At 49.0% G+C, this 24,575-nt stretch overlaps 1 protein-coding gene across 3 annotated transcripts in view; it reads right to left on the reverse strand.

The window, feature by feature from the left end:
- Positions 1-24,575, reverse strand: part of npas3 (neuronal PAS domain protein 3) — a 1,485,068-nt gene that overhangs the window by 445,827 nt on the left and 1,014,666 nt on the right. The gene's annotated exons all lie outside the window — the stretch shown is intronic.

A 24,575-nucleotide genomic window follows, 5' to 3' on the forward strand; every position in this document is an offset into this window, starting at 1 on the left:
TGCAGAAAAAATTCTGGGTTTCCCGTCCATATGTTCTCCCCCCCCCAACCCTGCTCCAAACTCACAGCCCCGTAAATATCGGGGCCAATGTTTTTACATAATGTTTTTAATTTCCATCTGATACAAATAGACAATGGTCCTGAAATTACACCAAGATACATTAACTTATGAATGCTCACAGTGTTCGTCTGAAATTCCTGCCTTCAGTACTTTAGCGAATGTCAGACAGTCAGGTCAAGTGGTCATTCATTTATTTTATGCTGGTATCTCACAGTGTAATTTCAGGGTGAGACAGAAACACCTGAGGAAAGATATTTTCTTTGCTTTGGATAGCTTGTGTGCTCAAGATGAAGGATGTCAGATCAGTTCATGGAAACAATTTCCCACTTTTTGTATCTTGTGTCTGTACTTCCAGCTCAGACATAGCAAGGCCCTGATGCAGACTATGGTCTCAATCTTAACTCCAACTTCTCACTGCACCGGCGTGAACTTTTTTCATTAACCACACCAACCATACTCATGGGCTCGCTGAGACTGCCTATTCACTGATGGCAATGGGTAGTTTCATGCTGTCAACTTACTTTCCTCTGTGATCCCACCACATTTGGGCTGGATAATGGTAGAAATGATGGGGAATTGGGGTGGTGAGGTCTAACGCCATCTCACTACCCTGACCTCAATTTCCTGCCCCCACCCCCTCCCCCCCTCCAGCCCACTGGCTGCCCCTTCGTCACCCACCAGATGTGAATGTGGGTTGGTGGGGGAGGGCGGTGGCACTCCCTAGGACTGCCTGGTGGAAGGTGGCGGTATGCCTGGGGCAGCACCGAGAAGACCCCAAAATCTTTACATGTGGGCTCAGTAAAGGCTTCTATTAAATGTTTACTATTTTTCTTGTTTGAAGGCATAATCGGTTTGTTTGTAATGTTAAGTTTCTTGAGATAACATTTGTGAGAGGATGAGTGTGTGTGCTGCAGCCTGGAAGGAGCTAGAGGCAAAAAGGTTCTGGGCTGTATTAACTCTGGCTTCAGGTCTTGCTGCAGGAGGTGACACTACTCTGTCATTGTCTGCCTGGACAAGTGCAGCCTCCTTATGCAGTGTACCTCTGAGACCTGTAGCTATGAAGTCCTGGATGTGAAAACTTTGGGAAAGCAAGGCCTTCTGCAAGCTCTCCCTGCAGGTGCAGCTCTGGGTGCCGCTTCCTGCTCCTCCTCTTGCAGCCACAATGAAATTCCTAGCAGATCCCCATTAAGGCAAAAGTGGGTTGCCAGAAGCCCCTGTTAACGACAGTGTAGAGACAGTACCTGCAGTTGTAACAGTTATAAGTAGCCAAAAACCACAACGTGTCACAAGCCAAATATCTGCAAAAACTTTCCAGCGATTACCTTAGAGCAGTTGAGGATAAGAACATAAGAAATAGGAGCAGGAGTAGGCCAATCGGCCCCTCGAGCCTGCTCCGCCATTCAATAAGATCATGGCTGATCTGATCCTAACCGCCAATCTACTATCACAGAACCATCTCCTGAATGTAACAGAATTAGACACACGAAATAGGAGCAGGATCAGGCTACACGGCCCCGCTCCGCTACCCACAGGGCCATGTCCGATCCGAACCTAGACTCATGTCCAAATTCCTGCCCGCTCCCCGTAACCCTTAATTCCCTTTACTTCTAGGAAACTGTCTATTTCTGTTTTAAATTTATGTAATGTTGTAGCTTCTACAGCTTTTTGGGGCAGCATATTCCATGGACCTACCACCCTCTGAGTGAAGTAGTTCCTCTTCATCTCAGTTTTGAAAGAGCAGCCCCTTATTCGAAGACTATGCCCCCTAGTTCTAGTTTCACCCATCATCGGGAACATCCTCCCCGCATCCACCCGATCCAACCCCTTCACAATCTTATATGTTTCAATAAGATCGCCTCTCATTCTTCTGAACTCCAATGAGTAGAGTCCCAATCTACTCAACCTCTCCTCATATGTCCATTCCCTCATCCCCGGGATTAACCGAGTGAACCTTCTTTGTACTGACTCGAGAGCAAGTATGTCTTTTCTTAAGTATGGACACCAAACCTGTATGCAGTATTCCAGGTGCAGTCTCACCAATACCTTGTACAACTGAAGCAATACCTCCCTATTTTTATATTCTATCCCCCTAGCAATGAAAGCCAACATTCCATTGGCCTTCTTAATCACTTGCTGCACCTGCATACTAACCTTTTGAGTTTCGTGCACCAGGACTCCCAGATCCCTTTGTACTTCAGTACTTTTTAGTTTCTTGCCATTAAGATAATAACTTGCTCTATGATTTTTCCTGCCAAAGTGCATAACCTCACACTTTCCAGTATTGTATTCCATCTGCCAAATCTCTGCCCACTTACTTAGCCTGTCTATGTCCCCTTGCAGGTTTTTTATGTCCTCCTCACTCACTACTTTCCCTCCCATCTTAGTATCATCTGCAAACTTTGATATGTTACACTCGGTCCCCTCTTCCAAATCGTTAATATAGATTGTAAAGAGTTGGGGACCTAGCACTGACCCCTGCGGAACACCACTAGTTACTGATTGCCAGTCTGAGAATGAACCATTTATCCCAACTCTCTGCCTTCTGTTAGATAGCCAATCCTCTATCCATGCCAGAATATTACCCCCAATCCCGTGATTTTTTATCTTAAGCAATAATCCTTTGTGTGGCACCTTGTCAAATGCATTTTGGAAGTCTAAATACACTACGTCCACTGGTTCCCCTTTATCCACCCTATATGTTACTTCCTCAAAGAACTCCAGCAAATTTGTCAAACATGACTTCCCCTTCATAAAACCATGCTGACTTTGTCCTATTAAATTATGATTATCCAAATGTCCTGTTACTGTCTCCTTAATAATGGACTCCAAAATTTTACCTACCACAGATGTTAGGCTAACCGGTCTATAGTTTCCAGCCTTCTGTCTACTGCCCTTTTTAAATAAGGGTGTTACATTAGCAGTTTTCCAGTCTGCCGGGACCTTTGCTGAGTCCAGGGAGTTTTGGAAAATTATTACCAATGCATCCACAATCCCTACCGTCACTTCCCTCAAGACCCTAGGATGTAAGCCATCAGGTCCAGGTGATTTATCCGCCTTGAGTCCCATTATTTTACCGAGTACCACTTCCTTAGTGATTTTGATCGTGTTTAGCTCCTCCCCCCCTATAGCCCTCTGTTTGTCCAGTGTTGGGATATTCTTGGTGTCCTCTACTGTAAAGACTGATACAAAATATTCATTCAGTGTTTTTGCCATCTCCATATTTCCCACCATTAATTTCCCAGTCTCATCCTCTAAGGGACCAACATTTACTTTAGCCACCCTTTTGCTTTTTATATAACTATAAAAACTCTTACTATCTGTTTTTATATTTTTTGCTAATTTACTTTCACAATCTATCTTCCCTTTCTTAATCAATCTTTTTGTTATTTTTTGCTGTCTTTTAAAGTTTTCCCAATCCTCTATCCTCCCACTAGATTTGGCTACCTTATATGCCCTTGTTTTTAGTCGAATACTATCCTTAATTTCTTTACTTAGCCACGGATGGCTGTCTTTTCTTTTACACCCTTTTCTATCCCTATAAATATCACTGAAAATCGTGCCTTTCCAACTTGCACAACCCATGTTTTGTGGACGGGTTGTAGAACTGTCAATAGCAATACTGATGGCAACCAAAATGGCGTTTGGGACCTTAATCCAGTGCAGGACTCTGATTTGCATATTGATATTACGCTCCTGCCAGTTTGAAGCAGGAGCACTGGGCCCCTATTTTGAGGCCCACTCAAAGATCAGACCAGGCAGGCCTCTGGCACATTTTCAGTGTGAACTCTTTTAAAAATAAAATTCTCTGCTCTTGCTCCATTCATGCCAAAAATCGATGCATTAGCAAGATAAAAATCACCCCCAGTGACCTGCATGCAGGAACATTGGGAATTGGATGGACCAAACCAATCCTGAATTAATATTTAAATAAGGTTTCCACCTGCCTTTTTGAGGTGAGTGCATGTTACACTGGCATTTCCCGCCCATTGAAAGTTGTCTGTGACACAAAGTGGGTGGAGATCTGGTGTAATGTATCCAAATTTCACCCAATTAATGCCCAATTCAGAAAATCCATTTACAGAAAATAGATTTACAGGTTGATGTTTTTTCTGCTATCACTCCTGATCATAATATGTAATGGAGTTAAAAAAAAATACTTTCCATAGAAATTCGTACTTAACCAAATAGGCTCAGACACTGCTCAATTCACCCCCTTCACTCACCTACCAAAAATCTCGAACAATCACGACTCATACCTCACATTCATAGCTTCAGTTCACCCTCGCACACTTAGCATTGCTGCAAGTCTCACACCCACATCTCACAGCATGCCAGCTATTCAACCATGACAGGCACATCACCCAAACACATTGCACCACACTCACTGACACACTTCCTTCTCTCTTGTAGGACAAGGTGGTTCATAACCAGAGGCAGCAGCAGCAGCTAACCAGCAGGGGATAGGCACGCCTGCATGACCTAACCCCATGGAGGAGACAATGTTGGAGATAATTAAGCAGCCATTGCTGAGCCCGTGGCCAGCAGCTGGGCTGAAACAATCCTTATACCTAATCCTCCTTCTCACCTCCTATTTCCCCCTCATCCCACAATCTCTTGCACCACTTGCTTTCCTCCCCTCACCGCAACCGTACCCTTGTGCCTTTCTCCTTTCAGATAGCCAAGAACTGTAACCTGGCCAGGTAGTGGTGGAGGAGCAGGAAGTGCAAGAAGAAGGAGGAAATGAAGCTTAAGATGCACCATCACTCAATTTCACACTCGCAGTCTTTAAAGGAAAGGTTAGACATGGGGTCTGCACGTGGTGAGACTCCGGGCATGAGTGGCCCGCAGCTAGGGAAGGGGGCAAGGGTAGCGCAGGTGCCAGCTCCCCAGAGGGCGAGGTCGCACATGAGTTCTGCTGCACAGGATCAGATGAGGACATCGATGGGGCGGCCTACAGAAAAAGGCTGATGGGTATACACAACAAAATGCTTGGTGTATTGGCAGGACTGCCAGAAAACCAGAATGTAATGTCAAGGAGCATGGAGGCATCCGGCACCAATCTTGCACAGGGCTTTGTGCAGAGCTTGGAGCACATCCTTTCCAGCATGGAGGTGATGGGCAACTCTATTAGTGCACTTGTGGACCCAAGTTAACCATAATGCAGCGTCTGATGACCGATGTCACAGCTTCCATTGCAGCACAAGCAGAAGTCACCCAACATCCAAGTGTTGCAGTGGCAGCTCAGACTTCTGTCATGCAAGATCAGCTTGCTGCCACGCAAGCTCAGACTGCTGCCATCATGGCTGCGGTTACCAGTGTTGAAAGGGGCTTGCAGGGTTTCACAGCAGTCCAGCAATCTGTTCAACAGATTACTAGGATTGCTGAGGCCCAGGAGAGTGGAAGTGGCTCCATGAAGCAGGAGCCTGCAGTCCTCTCAGGGTGACAGCATTCGTGCTCCCACCACTGCCACTCCACCAGTCTCCTTGCTTTTGCCTGTCAGTCAGCCAGCCCAGACAGCTACCACCTATGCCATCATGGTGCAGTCCGAAGCTGGGCCTTGTAGGCCCAGAGCTGTTCGAGGTTGTCCTCCAAGGCCATCTGCAGTCTCCCCCACTTAAAGTCAGAAGCCTTCCACCAGCCATGCTGCAGCCGCTGGGGGAGCACTGCATAGGAGCACCAAGGGAATGCACAAGGGCGATTAGTTGACCTTGTTATTTAATATTGAATGGTTTGATTTATAAATTTGGTTTGGAATGTTTGTTTTGTGGTGGCTTTTATTGTAGCATTGTGTCTAAGAGGACGCTGTGGTGGTCAGTAACAGAGGGTAGGAAAAGTGTGGAACTGTTGGTGAATGGGAATTGGGGTTGTGGTTACTGGTACCGCCGTCGAATGAGTCAATTACGGATAGCCCGTCCAGAAAGAGGCTGTGTAGGTTGTCTCCTCCCTTCCTTCTCCTCCTCCTCTTCCTCCTCACTCTTCGCCGTATAGCTGGTGGTAAGTGCAGTGCCCTCATGATGGCGAGGTTGTGGAGCATGCAGGGAACCATGATGAATATTGAGGCGCGCTCTGGCTAGTACTGCAGGGCTCCTCCAGGCAGCGGTTGCATTGTTTAAGGACGCCAATGGTCTGCTCTATCAGATTCCGTGTGGCAGCATGGCTTTCATTATATGCATGCTGCCCACGTGTGCTTGGGTTGTGCACCGGAGTCATGAGCCAGGTGGTCAGCGAATAGCCCTCATCGCCCAGTAGTTACCCTTTGGTTTGTCGTGGTGGCTCAAATTCTGATGGTACAGCAAACTTCCTCAGAATGAAGGCACCATGACTGCTACCAGGATACCGAGCATTGACCTGCATGATGCGCTGGGTATGGTCGCACACCAGCTGGACATTGAGGGAGTGGAATCCCTTCCGGCTGCGGTACATCTCCGAATTCACATGCGGCACTCGCAAAGCAATGCGTGCGCAGTCAATGGCACCCTGCACCATGGGAAAGCCTGCTATCCTGGCGAAGCCGTGTGCTCTTTCTGCCTGTTTCTCTTTGGCAAGAGAGAATGAAATGTATTCACCTCTCTTTGCATACAGAGGCTCAGTGACCTCTCTTATGCAACAGTGCCTGGCAAACTGGGAGATGTTGGAAATATCGCCTGCTTCAGCCTGGAAGGAGCCTGATGCATAAAAGTTCATGGCCACGCTCACCTTCACAGCCACTGGCAATGCCGTCCTCACCCTGCTCTGAGGCTGCAGTTCTGCCTGCAACAGGTGGCAGATTTCAGTGAGCACCGCCTTAGTGAAGCGGAGACTTTGCATACACTGTTCCTCGCTGAGATTGAGGTAGGAGAATTGCACCCTGAAGACACTGGATGATATGGCCTCCTGTTGAGAGCCCTTCGCCACCTCCTCCTCCCTCTTTGAGCAGCTTGTCCTCTGTGTTGCCTCTGCTCATTCGCTCCGTTATGTGGCAGGCCAAGGTGCATACAAACTACGACACCAATGTCTGGGAGCAACTGGTCTGAGCAAAAGCCTTAAAGTAATCTGCCACACCCTCCGTGGACACTTCAGCAACTTCAAATCAGATACCAAACCACCGAACGCTTCTACAAACTCACCAAGAGACAGTAGAAATCAATCAGCAACTAACTTGAAAGCAGTTGATCCCTTTAAATAGCGCTGGTGGGGGGTCCTCCCTGCTGCTGAACACATGGTCAGCTGTGCGTGTTTAAAAGGGGACATTAGCTGGAGCGTTGAGGTCGAAAATGGCAGCGCTGGCATGAAATCATTATTGAACACTGATTGACATCACGATCTGCGTACTCTGCATACTTCCGGTGCACACTCCCAGTACCCGTGCTAACGACCTACCCAAAATGGTGTCCGGCATGGCCTGCAACAGAAGTGTGTGCGCACGCCCTGCCGATGCAATTTTGGACCCAAATCAACACCCGTAGCACTGAAAAACCAGGTGCTGCGTTGCCAAATTTAGCGGCCGTTACCGCTTAAGTTAAGCATGTAGTTTTTTTTAGCTTATAATCATAGCTTTGTAGCGGTTCGTGTAGATCGCCACTAAATAAGAGAGTTTGACTTCGACGAACTATAAATAAGTTGTTTATTTCCAGGAACAGGCTAATTACAGCAGGTAAGATAGCAGGTAAGATGGCTGACTGTAGGAGCACCGTGGTGTAGGTCTTGTCCCAGCGGGGACTCCACGAGGACTGAGTTCGCAGTCCTGTGGGGAGCGTGATGACGTCATCGCGTTTGTGTTGTGACGTCATCACGGTGTTCGCGTTTCCCACGCTTAGGGCGTCACGTGATGCGCGTCTTTGCGTCACTGGCCGTTGAGGCCGAGGTCGCGAGGCCGGGCTGTGCCGGTGCTTGCCGCGGGAGCGGAAGATCGCGTCGCTCCCGTCGGCTGGCCGTTGAGGCCGAAGACGCTAGGCCGGGCTGTGCCGGCGCACGCACATCACGTTGTACGTGACGTGACGTCAGCGCGCTAGGGTGCGTCTTAAAGGGGCAATGGCCCCAACAGGTAAGTTAAAAGGGCAACGGCCCCAAAAGGTAAGTTAAACATACAGTAAGGTAAGTTAAAGGGAATTATGTGTCTCAATGTAAGGGACAACCAGTGGTACCGCCACAGCTTCTGGTTTTCCTATCCTGGTTTTGCACAAACTAACTCTCTATATCCATATTATTGATTGGTTTCATTCTTTCCAAAATTCAGACTGTACTCCCCCTTAATCTACTTTCCAAATGAGGATTGATTTCGTTTCCTTAGCTCAGTGATCAAAGATCTGGAATCATAGCTGTTGCTTTTTCCAAATCCTTTTGGTGCTTCAATATTGGGATGACCATATTTTCTAAATGAAATCCAGGGACACACAGGGTGGGAGACAGCAAAGTAGCCAGGATGGAAAATGTAGGTTGCGCAGCGTAACGTGGCAATATGTTTTAGCAGCCTATATTTTAACAGTTGCACATATACACTACAAAAGCAAAACAAATGTGCAAATAGGTACCGCGGATGTGACGTCACACTATTGAAGCGCATTCAGACACCTGACCCCACCTGCAGTGACTGAGGCCACTCCTGACCCGTTCCCCCGCCCCCACCACCCCCCCGTTACTGAGGTCACACCTGACCCCACCCCCACAGTGATTGAGATCACACCTACCCGCCCCCCCAACCCAGTGACTGAGGTCACACCTGACCCCACACCCAGTGACCGAGGTCACTCCTGAACCCCCTAACCCCACCCCAGTGACTGAGGTCACTCCTGAACCCCCCTCACTCCAACCCAGTGACTGAGGTCACACCTGACCCCACACCCAGTGACTGAGGTCACTCCTGAAACCCCCTCCCCCCATCCCCATGACTGAGGTCACACCTGAGCACCCCCTGTTACTGAGGTCACACCAGACCCCACCCCCCTAGTGATTGAGATCACACTTACCCCCCACTCCCCCCGAGCCCAGTGACTGAGGTCACACCTGCCCCTGACCGCCCCCCTCACCCCGACTGAGGTCACAGCTGATTCCCCACAGTGTCTAGGATTAGCCAGATCCCCCCTTCCCCAATGACTGACAGGAGCCTCTCTCACCCGCTCCGGAGTTGCCGTGCTCCCAGGCACTTCCCGCACCAATATTGCAGCAGCACAAGCCAAGCCAAAAACTCAAACATCCGGTACATGCACAGAAAGACCGCCCAGTCGCGCATGCGCAATGAGTCACTCTGGCCATTGTACAAGTTGTTGTTTAATTTAGCCTTAGAGCCACAAACTGACAGCTCAGGGGGTGACAATCATTGCCCTGGGGTACACTTCGGAGAGGAGTTTTTTGAACCGGGTACTCTTCCGGGGACATTGTTTGCACTGGGACACAGTGGCCCGTATTTTCTGATCCCTACGGGTGTGTACACACCTGTTGGGACCGCGCAAGTGCCGGTTTCAGGCATGCAAAGCGCATGCGCTGAAAACTGTCACTTCCGATCTGTCAAGAATCCTCTTGACAGATCGGATGCCTGCCCTGGAGAAGGGCCTCTGCGGGTGGAGAGTTCCGCTTTCTGCAGAACCTCTGCCCGCTGAAATCCCTTAAAAATCTTATGCCTGGTAAAAGCAGGCCTGCTGTTATCAGCAAAAGAGTTTAAAAAAGTAAAAAAATATTTTTTCCCACTCATTTATAATTTAAAAAATACTTTTAAAAACGGTAAGTTTATTTTTTAGCCCCGTAAAAAACTATCTTCTTTTCAAAAAATTAAATTGTTTAAAATATTTAATTTAATTTAATTTTAAAAACATGATTTAATTTGTTTTTTAATGTTTTGATGTATTTTTTGAGTGATCCCTATTCATACTTTTGACGGGTCTAAGCTGAGACCCGTGTCAAAAGTATGAAGGGGGATTCCCTTCTTTCATTGGTTCCCCATGGCTCACATGATCCCAGGGACGCTTGCGAACCACATGCGCCCCTGGGATACCTGGGCCCTGTGCATTTCATGGAGCAGAGGCCCAGGAGCAGAAATGTCCGGACCTCTGGTGTACTCAAGTAAGGGCGTAGATTTTTTCCAGATCGGAGGCTTCCGCACGCAGGAAGCCTCTGATCGAAAATACGGGCCGTATCTCATCCGGAGATTGTCCCTGGAAAACAGGGATGTATAGTCACCCTATTCAATATATGTCTGTTAGTTGTTACTTGACTTTGCCATCTGTCAAAATGATCGTTACCTTGATATCTCTTCCCTGCCTCCCTTCTTCTATATTATTATATAAATAACTGTAATTGTGGAATGCAGGAATGTACAAGACCAGAAAAGACAACTATGGTCTGTCAGCCTAGGCCCAATGTTAAAAAAATACCATACTATACTCTCTTATATCCCCCAATTGCTTCTTTCACAAAAACATATTCAGTACCCTCAAGTTGGCAGACAGGAACTGCATCCACAGTCTCTTTGGGCAGTTGTCTGGCACTTAAATCTAAATTGTCGATTTATCTTCCCTGTTCCAAGCTTGAATCTAGTTTGTTATGTGAAACAATTTATTAGGGAGTTCAGTTTAACTCTACCCTTAGAACCTTGGAAACTTTGATCAGGTTCCCCCTTTAGCCTTCTTTTCTCCAGTGTAAACATTCCCAGTTTCTTGGCCCAGAAATTCGGGTCGGGGGCTTCCCGCGGGTGTAAGCCCCTGACCTGCACTTACCTTGCGCGCCGGCAGTTGAGCTGTAGGGCCCCGTGGAATTCCGCTCCGGGGCCTGGCCCAGCTGCCGGTGCGCAGTGCTTGCGTGTCCCAGGGTCGCATTTAGTGCGATGCGTCCCCTGGGATCACGTGAGCCATGGGCAGCCAATCGGAGGAGGGAAAAGCCCATTCATAAGATTGACAGGTAGACCTGTCAAAACTTATAAATACTACGGGCCCAAAATAGCAGTAAACCTTCAAATAATTTTTTTTTTTAAATCACACTTTTTAAATAAACTATAAATTACATTAAATAACTATTTTAAACAATAATTTAAATTTTTGAAAAAAATAATTTTATATTATAACGGGGCTAAAAATAAACTTACCTTGCTTTAAAGTATTTAAAAATAATAAACCTGTGGAAAAAATGTTTTAATTTTAATTAATTGACCACTTACCTTGCAAAAAACAGGCCTTACACCTGCTTTTTAAATGTGTAAATCCTGCAGGCTTACCCTCCCGGGAAAACCTGTAAAAAAAAACTAAGTTCAAAGCGCACGCGCAGCCTCCCCTGCGCGCGCGTTCGACCTCTGAACCCCTTCGTTCAGAGGATCGGAAGTGCCGGTTTCCCGCGCATGCGCAGTGCATGCAGGAAACCGGCAATTCCATTCGGCCTACGGGTGAGTACCCCGTGCGTACTCACCCGGGGAGAGATGAATTTCTGGGCCCTTATGTCTCTCCTTGTAGCCTAAGTTTCACTCCACTGTACCTTCTCCATACATGCCAACTTAGCAAAATCTGACCAATAGCTTCAAATAAGTTGGTACAGCCCCCAAAAAGCTGTAAATTCAAGAATTGCCCTACATGAGAAAACAAGTAGTTATACTGGACCATTTGATTTGAGCTGTAGATATACCCAGCATCCCCCACTTGCATTGGAGGAAAATAAATATATGTACATTATCTCAAGCGGGTTGGGATTCAAAAGTGAGGAAGTGATGCTTCAGTTGTACAGAGCATCAGTCAGACTCCATCAAGAGTACTATGTTCAGTTTTGAGCACCAATCCTCAGAAAAGATATATTGATTTTGGAAGGGGTACAGCACATGAAACCAGGGCTTAAAGGGTTAAATTATGATGAGAGGTTGCGTAAACTTGGCTTGCATTCCTTTGTGTTTAGAAGGCTGAGGGGTGATCTAATCGAGGTGTTTATATATTGATAAAGGGGTTTGATAGGGTAGGTACAGATAAACTATTTCTTCTGTTTGGGAAACCCAAAACAAGAGGATATACTCTTAAAATTAGAGGTAGGCTATTTAGGAGTGAAATTATGAAGCATTTTTCACACAAATCTTAGTGGAAATTTGCTCCCCCAAACAGTTATGGATGCTGGATCAATAGAAATTTCCAAGACTGAGATCAATAGATTTTGTTGGGTGAGCCCCAGGACTTTGCTGCCGGAGTTCCTCAGGGCAGTGTCCTAGGTCCAACCATCTTCAGATGCTTCAACAATGACCTTCTCTCCATTATAAGGTCAGAAGTGGGAATGTTCGCTGATGATTGCAGTGTTCAATTCCATTCACAATTCCTCAGATAATGAAGCAGTTTATGCCCGCATGCAGCAAGACCTGGGTGACATTCAGGCCTGGGCTAATAGCTGGCAAGTAACATTCACACCACACAAGTGCCAAGCAATGACTATCTCCAACAAGGGTCCCACCACCCCTTGACATTCAACGGTATTACCATCGCCGAATCCGCCAACACCAACATCCTGGGGGTCACCATTGACCAGAAACTTAACTGGACCAGCCACATAAATACTGTGGCTACAAGAGCAGGTCAGAGGTGGGGTATTCTATGGCGAGAGCCTCACCTCCTGAATCCCCCAAGCCTTCTCACCATCTAAAAGGCACAAGTCAGGAGTGTGATGGAATACTCTCCACTTGCCCGGATTTGTGCAGCTCCAACAACACGCAAGAAGCTCAACACCATCCAGGACAAAGCAGCCTGCTTGATTGGCACCCCATCCACCACCTTAAACATTCACTCCCTCCACCACTGGCGCACCGTGGCTGCAGTGTGTACCATCTACAAGATGCACTGCAGCAACTCGCCAAGGCTTCTTCGACAGCACCTCCCAAACCCGCGACTTCTACCACCTAGAAGGACAAGGGCAGCAGGTGCATGGGAACACCACCACCTGCAAGTTCCCCTCCAAGTCACACACCATCCTGACTTGGAAATATATCGCCGTTCCTTCATCGTCGCTGGGTCAAAATCCTGGAACTCCCTACCTAACAGCACTGTGGGAGTACCTTAACCATATGGACAACAGCGGTTCAAGGCGGCGGCTCACCACCACCTTCTCAAGGGCAATTAGGGATGGGCAACAAATGCTGCCTTGCCAGCAATGCCGACATCCCGAGATCAAATTTTAAAAAAAATCTAGGATTCAGTGCTACATTGTCAGAATGCCGTCTTTCCAGTTAGACATTAAATCGAAGCCCCATCTGTTTGTTCAGAATGACACGGTACTACTTGAACAAGAGCAGGGAGTCCTCGTGGTGGCCTGGTGAAATTTATCCTTCAAGCAACACCACCAAAACAGATTAAATTGTCACAATCTCATTTGCTGTTTGTGAGACCTTGCTGTACACAAATTGGCCACAACATTTGCGTACAATACAACAGTGAATACACTTCGAAAGTAATTCATTGGATATGAAGTGCCTGAGGACATCCTGAGAATGTGAAAGGCCTCGGTTTAAATGCAAGTTCTTTCTTTCCTCTTCATTGCCATCCAATTCGCGCTCTGTCCTCAGCCCTCAGTGCTGCTTGTACCAGATTGCTGCTGCAAATGGAAATGATTCAAGTCACTACATATTGCAGGCAAAGACTTCTATTCTCATGAGAATTCCTGCCTCGTGTATGCCGTGGTTAAGATCATTTTGAATTCCAATAGGACTCTGGCAGGAGCAGCATTGAGGGAGAGGGGCCTGATCCATATTGATTTTTGTCAGCAAACACTGACACACAGGCCTGGCCCCAAAATGCTGATTGTGAGCGCGAAACGTGGATGGTTGACATGTAGGCCTCTCCAAAGCCATGATATTCAAAACAGTACACTGTACTGCAGATGGGGCCAAACCATTGACCTATACAAATTCACTATTACCACCTGGGACTTATGTTGTATGCTTTTGGCTTACATGGTAATGTCTTGTTTCCCTTCTTTACTGCTGTTGCACGCAACACACTGATGATTTCAATTAATTATATATCAGCACCACCAGATCCCTCTTCAATGTTGAGTCTTAAATGCAATTAATTTTGATAGACATAAGGAGAGGACTCCAATGTACCAAATAACTCCCTCCCATAAGGTGAAATTCCTGACCAGATCCAACACCTAAATTACAAAGAATAACAGAAAATGCTGGAAATGCTCAACAGGTCAGGCAGCATCTGTAGAGAGAGAAACAGTTAATGGGCTCGATTTTAACGCAGCCAACACGCAGGCTTTTAGGTGTGCGGGGGGTTAAAATCGCAAAACCTGGGGGTCGGGACCGCCCCCCCACCCCGCCTGGTTCCCGCCTCCACACCATTTTAACCTAGGTGTGTCTGATTGACCTGAATCAGTCCCGCCTGCAACAGGCGGGACTGGTCTTTAGGGCCCTTAAACAGCACTGATTGGCCTTTATAATCCCATTTTAACAGGCCCTTGCCTGTTTAACCCTTTTCCCACGTAAAACGCGCCTGGTGGGGATCACGCCTGTGAAACCTGGTGTGAACACTATTGGCTTGCTGACTATCAGCTGCAGGTCCAACATTAAAGAGGATATTTGATCAGCCATCATTTGCAGGTGGCAGGACTTTGTTGTCTCAGGTCTGGGGCAACTTTTACCAGGCCTAACCACACCTGTGGAAGTTTGGAGCCTCACACACTTCTCCAGTGTGACCTCCTGCGAGACCCCTCTCGCCATCCTCACTCAGCGCTTCCTCAACTGAGGCACCTACCAGAAGCATGGGAGGCCTTTTTTTCCTTCCCCTCTTGGCATTAGAGGACCTCCAGCCCCATTCGCGAAATGACACACGCCACAACTGCAGAAGTTGCCATCAGAATTTTTATGAAAAACACACAACTGATGGCATTTTCACAAAATACACAGCATTTCACTCAAGTGACTACCCTTGTGACTATTTGTGCTTTATTTTCCTCTTACACGTGCTCCTACGTAATGGTTACCCTGTGGTTTCAGCAGATGTGGAGGCCCCTTGCTCACTTTCCTGCTGCTCCTGTCTCGACACCTTTGGCGGGCGTCCTCTGGGATGGCGAGCCTGTGAGGGCTCGCCAGCAGTCTGCTGCTCCTGCGGCTGTGCAGGAGTTGAGACCTCTATCTCCGTTGGGTGTGGACTCCGGCGGGGCTCTGACCGAGGGCTCTGGAGTGGCAGGGAAGTGTGAGCGCTTGGAGAGGAGCCCCCACTTCCTCGAGGTCTGCCACCAACCTCCCTCTCATGGGTCAGGTCCCCCTCAGTGCCTGCAAGTCGCTTGAGAGCAGCTTGCTGCACATCAGGGGGGCCATGGGAACCCGTATCTGCAATGGCAGTCCTACTCAGAAGGACTTCCATGAAGGTCTGGTTTCTCTGTTCAATAGATGCCCATCGCTCCTCAAGAGATGTCATTCTATTCTGAACACTCACCATGTTTTCCATACCCTGGCGACTAACCTCCTCCATGGCCATAGCCCTCCTCTCCTCTACCATAGCCAGCCTTACCATGGAGGCAGCAATCATTTCCACGTAGGTAGCCATTCTTTCGGTGTTGATGCGTTCATGCACCAATGACTCCACAAAGGCTCTGCTCATGTTCACTATGGACTCCTCCATTCGCTCCACATTCGCAGCGACCCTAGCGACAAAACCTGCCAGAGACTCCTCCATCTGTGCATGGAGTTCCATCACCTCTGATCTTAAGGATGGACCCAGAGGCAGAGGGTCGACATGCAGCTGAGCCGAGCTGGCAGAGTCCTGCGCCCTCCGACGAGGACTCTCCACTGCTGTCCCTGTCTTCACAATCTGCTGATGCTCACTTGTGAGCTGTGATACACTAGGTGACAACTCTACTCTATGTCCCGAAGGTCCCACCGAGGTGCGAGTGTCTGCGCTGGTGCTGGGTGCGCTTATTTCTGCTGACGCTGTGCCCTCAGTGGTTGCAGATTCCTCTGAGGAGTCTGGCTGCTCAAGCTCTTCCTCCTGCACCGTGGGGACGGGAGCTCTCGATGGTCCTGTGGGGGAGTCAAGGAAAAAGTTAGAGATGTGGGCCCCGATTTTCTCCCAGCCGTCGGGCGGGTTTTCAGGTGGGCGGGGGCCAAAAAAAAATCGCAGAAATAGGGGGTCGCGACCCCCCCCACCCGATTCCCCGCCCCGCCCGACTTTCGCCCCCGTGTTCCAGCGCGACCCGAATCAGACCCGCCCGCCACAGGCGGGAATGGTTGGCGGGAGCCTAATGATCAATTATTGGCATGTTTAATCCCATTTTCAAGGGCCCTTGCAATTTTCTGCCTTTCCCCACGTAAAACACGCCTGGTGGGAACACTGCTGATGAAACCTGGCGTGAAGAGAGTTGGCTTGCTTGCTTTCAGCTGCAAGTCAATCACGACTGAAGAGATTTAATCAGACAGCATTTGCAGGCTGCAGGACCTTGTTGCTGAAGGCTTGGGGCAACTTGTTGAAGGTTTAGGCACAGCTGTGGAAGGTTGGAGCCTCACACACTTCTCCAGTGTGAGCTCCTGGGAAGCCCCTCTCACCACCCTAACTCAGCGCCTCCTCAACGGAGGCATCTGCCAGAAGCATGGGAGGCCTTTTGTTCCTTCCCTTCCTGGCATTAGAGGATCTCCAACAAGCAACTCCAGCAACAGCATCACCAGCAACAACAGCAGCACCAGCAGGAGCGGCAGGCTGCGGCTCAGCGACCTGGGGCAGCAGAGGCCAGAAGGGGCCAGCACATGGAAGGCCGTCGGCGCAGGAGATACCCCCCAAACAGGGTCTACAGACACAGGGTCAGCTACCTCAACATGACTGAGCAGCAGTGCCAGAGGCGGCTCCGATTTTCGCGGGAGGTTGTGACTGACATCTGCGCAATGCTGCAGCAAGACCTGGAGCCCAGAGCACCAGGTCCACACTACTTACCAGTGGCCATCAAAGTCACCACCGCACTCAACTTTTATGCCTCAGGCTCCTTCCAGGGATCAGCAGCAGACATCAGCGGCATCTCCCAGGCGGCCGCACACACTTGCATCACGCAGGTAACCGATGCCCTCTTTGCCCTCGCGCACAATCACATCCATTTCACCAGGGATCGCGCAAGTGTGAGGGCGTGAGCGCTTGGATTAGCTCAGCTGGCAGACTTTCCAAGGGTGCAGGGCGTCATTGACTGCACACATGTGGCCCTTAGGGCACCCCACCGCAATCCAGGAGTTTTTGTCAACCGCAAGGGCTTCCACTCCCTTAACGTTCAGCTGGTGTGTGACCACAAGAAGGTGGTTTTGCATGTTTGTGCCAGGTACCCTGGCAGCTGCCATGACTCCTTCATACTGCGCCAGTCTACTGTGCCTCCGCTATTCAGTCCGCCAAGCGAACTTCAAGGATGGCTACTTGGAGACAAGGGATATTCTCTGCGCTCTTGGCTAATGACGCCGTTGAGGAGACCAGCCAGCGAAGCTGAGGAGCGCTACAACTCCAGCCACATTACCACCAGATGCATTATCGAGCAAACTATCGGATTGCTGAAGATGCGCTTCAGATGCCTCGATAGATCAGGTGGAGCCCTACAGTACTCATCAGCCAGGGTCTCCAAAATCATCGTGGTATGCGGTGTGCTTCACAACATGGCACAGCGTCGTGGCTTGCCGATTCCGCAGGACCAAGAGGCTCCTCATAGAGCCGCCTCGGATGAGGAGGAGCAGGAGGAGGAGGAGGAGGAGGACGGAAACGAGCATTCCGCAGAGGCCCGCCAACCAGCGGCACCAGTGCGCGAGAACATTGCTGGGCGGAATGCAAGGAACGCACTCATCCTGGGCAGATTTGCGTAGCCTGGTACATCAAACACTGCAGCCTCACTGCTTCTTAACTGACCATGGACAGTGGCCCATACCTACACATTCCTACCTATTTGACCAGCTTGCTGATATCTGCAAGTTATCCTAAGGCCTCTATGTGATATCCCCATTCGCCAAATGACAGACGCCATAACTGCAGCAGCTGCCACCAGATTTTTTATGTACAGGAAAATTATGGCATTAAAACTATTTACAAGACTTTTCACCCAAGTGACTACCCTTGTGATTAGTGGTGCTTTATTTTTCTCTTACGCGTGCTCCTACATAGTGCTACCCCTGTGGCTTCAGCAGATGTGGAGGCCCCTTGCTCACTTTCCTGCTGCGCCTGTCTCGACACCTTTGGCGGGCGTCCTCTGGGGTGGCGAGCCTGTGAGGGCTCGCCAGCAGTCTGCTGCTCCTGCGGCTGTGCAGGGCTTGAGACTCCTATCTCACTGGGGTGTGGACTCCGGCGGGCCTCTGACCGAGGGCTCTGAAGTGGCATGGAAGTGTGAGCGCGTGGAGAGGAGCCCCCACTTCCTTGAGGTGTGCCAACAACCTCCCTCTCATGGGTCAGCTCCCCCTCAGCGCCTGCAAGTGGCTGGAGAGCACCTTGCTGCACATCAGGGGAGCCATGGGGACCCGTCTCAGCACTGGAAGTCCTGCTCAGAGGGACTTCCATGAAGGTCTGGTTTCGGTGCTCAAAAGATGCCCATCGCTCCTCAAGAGATGCCATTCTATTCAGAGCACTCACCATGTTTTCGACACCCTGGCGACTAAGCTCCTCCATGGCCGCAGCCCTCCTCTCCTCGGCTGCAGCCCTCCTCTCCTCGGCTGCAGCCCTCCTCTCTTCGGCTGCAGCAAGCATTGCCACGGAGGTAGCCATCCTTTCCGCGGTGATGCTTTGATGCGCCAATGACTCCAATAAGGCTCTGCTTATGCTTGCCATGGACTCCTCCATTCGCTCCACACTCGCAGCGACCCTGGAGACAAAACCTCCCAGAGACTCCTGCATCTGTGCATGGAGATCCATCACCTCCTCTCTTGCGGATGGACCCAGAGGCATAGGGTCGACATGCAGCTGGGCTGAGCTGGCAGAGCCCTGCGCCCTCCGACGAGGACTCTCCACTGCTGTCCCTGTCTCCACAATCTGCTGATGCTCACTTGTGAGCTGTGATACACCAGGTGACAACTCTACTCTATGTCCTGAAGGTTCCACCGAGGTGTGAGTGTCTGCGCTGGTGCTGGGTGCGCTTACTTCTGCTGACGCTGCGCCCTCAGAGGCTGGAGCTTCCTCTGAGGAGTCTGGCCTTCAAAGCCTCTTCCTCCTCGGCAGTGGCGATGGGGGCACCGGATGGTCCTGTGGGGGAGTAAAGGAAAGAGTTAGAGTTGTGATGGCAAGGCTACTTGCACATTGGATTTGGCATATGCTCATAAGTCCAAATGATGTGGCTTCAGAATCATATCAGCAACTCATGCTATGTCAATGAGAGAGATGGGGAACTATTCTGTCACCAGCTTGCGGGCTTGCTCCTGTCTCTCCTGCCCCAGCATCCACAGGCACGTCAGCCCCAGAAATCTCGATTGCAGCTTCCTCCCAGGGGCTCAGGTGGGCGACTGAGGGTGGTCCTCCTCCAGTCCTCGCACGCTCTCGTCTATTGTGAGCTCTCTTTTCCTGCAATGAGAGAGACAAGTGGAGTTTGAGTGAGAGTGCAGGAGTGAGTGTAGAGATTGCATAGCATAGATGCTTAGAAGGGGACAAAGATGTTGTGAGGCTGCAAGTCCAAGGGCCCTCCCTGTGTGTTGTCAGTTGTGTTCCAAGCATCAGAGTGAGAGGCAGTGTGAGGGCTGCATGGTGGAATAGTTATGTGAATGTGAGCATAGAGAGATACGGAATGGGTAAGGGTGCATGGATGTGGAGGAAGAGATTGCTGAAGCTGAGTGCTGTTGGGGAAAGGCAATGGGGGATCAGGTTGAGGGTGATGGAAACTTCGTACTTACTTTCCCTGTGCGGTGAAGGTCATGGAAGCGCTTCCTGCACTGCATCCAGGTGCGACGCGTGACTCCCAGAGAGTTTACCTCTGCAGCCACCTCCATCCAGGCAGCCCTGGACTCTTTGGGAGGCCTCTTCCTCCCTGAGCGAGGGTAGAGGACCTCCCTGTGGGCCCTTACCCCATTCACCAAGGTCTGCAGTGACGTCTCGTTGAATTTGGCGGCAGCTCGGCCTCTACCGCTGGCAGCAGCTGGTGCAGGCTCCTCTGCCATTGTGCAAGAGTGGTTGAGAAGCCTGCAGAGGTGGAGAAGCTTGCTGGACACTTTAAAAGCACCACGAATGATGACATCATACTGTGGGGCTTTCTGACTGGAAATGGACAATTAGCAAGGCTGCCCACACGCTGGAACTTAATTGGCCACTTGAGGGAAAATTGCATCCAGCTGGCTGGCCCATTTTTTTCGGGTCGGAACCCAACATTCGGGGAACCCGAAAATTTCCCGCACGATCCAGAAAATCGGGCCCCTGATGTCAAGGTTACATGCACATTGCATTTTGCAGATGATCATAAGTCCATATGATGTAGCTTCAGAATCATTATCAGCGACTCATGCAATGCCAATGAGAGAGAGGGAAAACTATTCTGTCATCAGCTTGCGGGGATGCTCCTGCCTGATCTTCCCCAATGTCCACATCTTGGTCAGCCCCGGCAATCTCCAGGACGCCTTCCTCCCAGGGGTGAGCTGGGCTAATGAGGGCGGCCCTCCTCCTGTCCTGGCTCACTCTCTCCTGTTGTGAGCTCTCTTTTCCTGCAATGAGGGAGACAAGTGGAGGTTGAGTGAGAATGAAGGAGTGAGTGCAGAGATTGCATAGCATAGATACTTAGAAGGAGACAAAGATGGGGTGAGTTTGCAATACCAAGGGCCCTCCCTGTGTGTTGTCAGTTGTGTTCAAAGCATCAGAGTGAGAGGGAGTGTGGGGGCTGCATGGTGGCATAGTTCTGTGAATGTGAGCAGAGAGAGAGAGGGAATGGGTAAGGGTGCATGGATGTGAGTGTCTAGTGGGATGTGAAGGAAGAGATTGCTAAAGCTGAGTGCTGGTGAGGAAAGGCAATGGGGATCAGATTGAGGGTGATGGAAACATCATACAGTACTTACTTTTCCAGTGCGAAGGTGGTCATGGAATCTTTTCCTGCACTGCAACCACGTTCTTCGTGTGAGCCCCAAGCAGTTGACTTGACCTGCCACCTGTAGCCACACAGCCTTGGTCTGGCTGGGAGGCCTCTTCCTCCCTGAAGAAGGGAACAGGACCTCCCTGTGGGCCCTAGCACCATCCAGTAATGCCTGCAGTGAAGCCTCATCAAATTTGGGGGCAGATCTGGCCCTCCCGCTGGCATTTGCTCCTGCAGGCTCCTGTGCCATCTTAATGATGAAGTTTGGGAGCCTGCAGAGGAAGCAAGGCTTGCTGTGGACCTTAAAAGCAGCAGCAATGATGACGTCATATTCTGCGACTTTCTGACTGGAAATACTCAATTGCCAATGCTTCCCACACGCTGGAAATCAATTGGCCAATTGTGTTAAAATTGCATCAATCTCATGGACCCATTTGGAATCGTGTGGGAATCACTAAATTCGGGGAAACCGCCAATTCCCCGCATCGGAGATAAAATCAACCCCAATGTTTCAGGTTGATGACCTTTCATCAGAACTTGGAAAAGTTAGAGATGTAACCGGTTTAAGCAAAGGGATGATGGTGCAAGGCAATAGGAGATGGTAATGGCACAAGTAAAGAAACAAAAGATGGGTCTAGGGGAGGTGTAAATTACAAACTTGGAATGTTTACAAATGATGTGTTTCCATTGCTCAGCACTGAAGCCTATCTATCCAGCATGTCAGTCATAATTTAGACTCTAATCATTCTTTGCATAATATCATATTTTGTACAATAGAATAAGATGAGTAAATAAATAAGCTGAGGTGTAATCTAATAGATGCTGTCCAAGAGCTAGAAAGCAGTAATTGACATGAGCATCTCTGATGATGTCATAAATGCTCAAGTGGGGATTATTAACATGAACAGAAATCAAAAGGTAACTTTTGTGTTAAACTCATTGCCAACTCCTGATAGTTCTTTATCATATATGGTAAAAAAATTAATAACATCTGTTGACAACTTTTCTTATGGCAGGATTGCTGAGTTTGAGAGGGGCAAAAGTAGGTGAGAGGAGAATAATAATAATAATAATAATATAGGAACTTATTGAACTTTTTATTTGTCAAGTTATGTTTTAACTAAACTTTTGTCAGTTTTACTTAAGCGATATTTTTGCCCAAATATGACATTCAATACATTTTAATAAGGCACCAAACTCACTGATGACGGAAGACCAAATAGCTGGCTACTGAACACAAAAGGGTGAACTTTCCACTCCGCACGTGAACTGGATGATAGTTTGGGGTATGTTGGGATTCACAACAGTCAGAATAAAAGAGAACTGACCCTGCTGGAACTTCCAGGGTCATCTACAATTTTGTTAGTGCAATAAGGTCCTGGTGTGAATAACACCTCCCACTGGGAGCTCATTGCTTGTGCGAAGGGATATCCTGCACTGCTGCAGGATTTAAAATCATCATACTCAAATGACTGCAGGTGTACCACAAAATGGCTGTGGGTCTGGCAGGGCCAGTACCTGGGTCACCTCAGGATCCAGCTCCAGGAAGTAAAGGTCCACCTCACATCAAAGAGGCTCCCACTGATTCTAACACAATCCAGCCACCTTACTTACTCCAGCCATGGGGATAGGCACCTGGAAGAAGCAGGTGGTTAGGGTCTGGACTCTGAGCACGCAAATCATAGAGTCATCATGATGAAACACGGTTCACACATATACATCATTTTTGGGGTATTAAATTTTGGCTACACTTCAGTTGAACTGTGTCTAAAGGGTTTTCTTGGTATGGTACTGGATAATCATTCAGCAGAGGCAAGGAATGGGATCCATGGTAGAGTGGATGAACAATTGCTAATGTAGGCATGAATGTACTTGGGTATAGCTTGGGTATAGATTTGGCAAAAAAAAGAAATTCCCAAAAACAGATTCTGAAATTCTTGGAACAAAAGGAAAGCTTAAAAAAAATGGCAGAAATCATTATACTGCAACATTAAAAAAATGGTAATCCTACTTCATCTGTTCATTCACCTTTAAGCTCTGAATGCTTACAAGACAATACCTACACCGGGAATTTCCTTGGGGCTTTTCCTGCTCTGCCACTGTAACTTTGGCGGAGAATGGCACCAGCACCCACTGGCCTCTCGCAAACAGCGTGCTCCCGCCCGCCCCCCACTCCTCGCTAACCCTGCAATCTCCACCCACGATAGCGCCTGAGAGATTTTCAGGACCCACAGCTCGGCACTTTTATCCAAGTAAATCATCTTGGAAATCACTGACCTGCCCATTCTCAGACTGGAACTTACTGAAATACTATGGTGAAAATTATCAAGCTGTATCTACCCTCCTGAATTATTAGCCAGCCTCTCCCATTGTACAGGAAATTATTCAAAAATGAAAGTGACTTCAATGGAAAGCACAACTGGGTGCTGTGTAAAACGGGCTGCGATTCGCTATGAGCCTGTTTCACGCTAATGGCAGAGAACAATTTCAGACCCTTGATTCTTTCCTATATATAGTATAATATAGTTATAATATAGTACTGTAGGAACGGAGGTTCCTATCAAAAAGACTGAGTTCGACTCAGGCAATTAAAACAATGAACTTTAATGGAAAGAAACAAGTTTAAACTGGAAACTGCTAGAACACATCAATAACAGGTCTACTCTCCTTGAGGGCTCCACGAGGATTGATCCTCTGGTCAGAAGACTGACGTCATCACGTTCTTCCCGCCATTGGGGCATCACGTGACTAACGGCATGACGTCATCACATTGAAACTGCGCTGTAATGGTAACTAGACATTGTACAGTCAAACAGTGTAATTAAAAGGTACAGGCACAGACAGTAACTACATTGCTGTTAAAGGAATTATGTACAACTGCTCTGAGTCCTTTGGTGGCTCCGCCACATGTGCTCTCCCAGAATTGTCTTTAACAGAAAAAGTGAGGCGAGGAGGAGGTCTGACAAGCCTGTCCGATCGACTTCGATGCCTTGGTAGAGGAAGTTGACGACCTGTGGTTGAGTTGGCAGTCGGTTGTGGTTGAGCAGGTGCGGTGAGCGCGGTCGAGTTGGCAGGTGGCTTTGGTTGATCTGGTGCGGCGGCTGCGGGCGGTCGGCCACGTTTGGGTGGTTGAGCGACTACAACAGGATGGTCCAGGTCCAGGTGAGCCGGCTTCAAGCGGTCCACCGAGATGTGATCCGGCTTCCCTCCGACGTCGACCGAAAAGGATTTGGCTCCTGGTTCGATGACGCGGAAAGGACCAGTGTAAGGGGGCTTGAGCGGATCCCGGTGAGCGTTGTGGCGGATGAATACATACTCCGCATTCTTCAGTCCTGGTGGCACGTAGGTTGGACGTAGGTATCGGAGCGAAGCATCTGGCCGCTTCCTGGTGACGAACGAGTTGCTGGGAGGCGGACCATGGCTCCGTGGGAGAAGGGAGGAAATCCCCTGGTACACGGAGCGGCTGGCCATAGACGAGTTCAGCTGAAAACGATTGTAGGTCGTCTTTGGGTGCCGTACGAAGACCCAAAAGGACCCATGGATGTCTGTCCACCCATCCTGCACCTTGAAGACTGGCCCGAAGAGAA

Source organism: Somniosus microcephalus, chromosome 12 (assembly GCF_052327205.1).
Source record: "Somniosus microcephalus isolate GS21.2 chromosome 12, FLI_Smic_1.0, whole genome shotgun sequence".
Classification (NCBI taxonomy): Eukaryota; Metazoa; Chordata; class Chondrichthyes; order Squaliformes; family Somniosidae; genus Somniosus; species Somniosus microcephalus.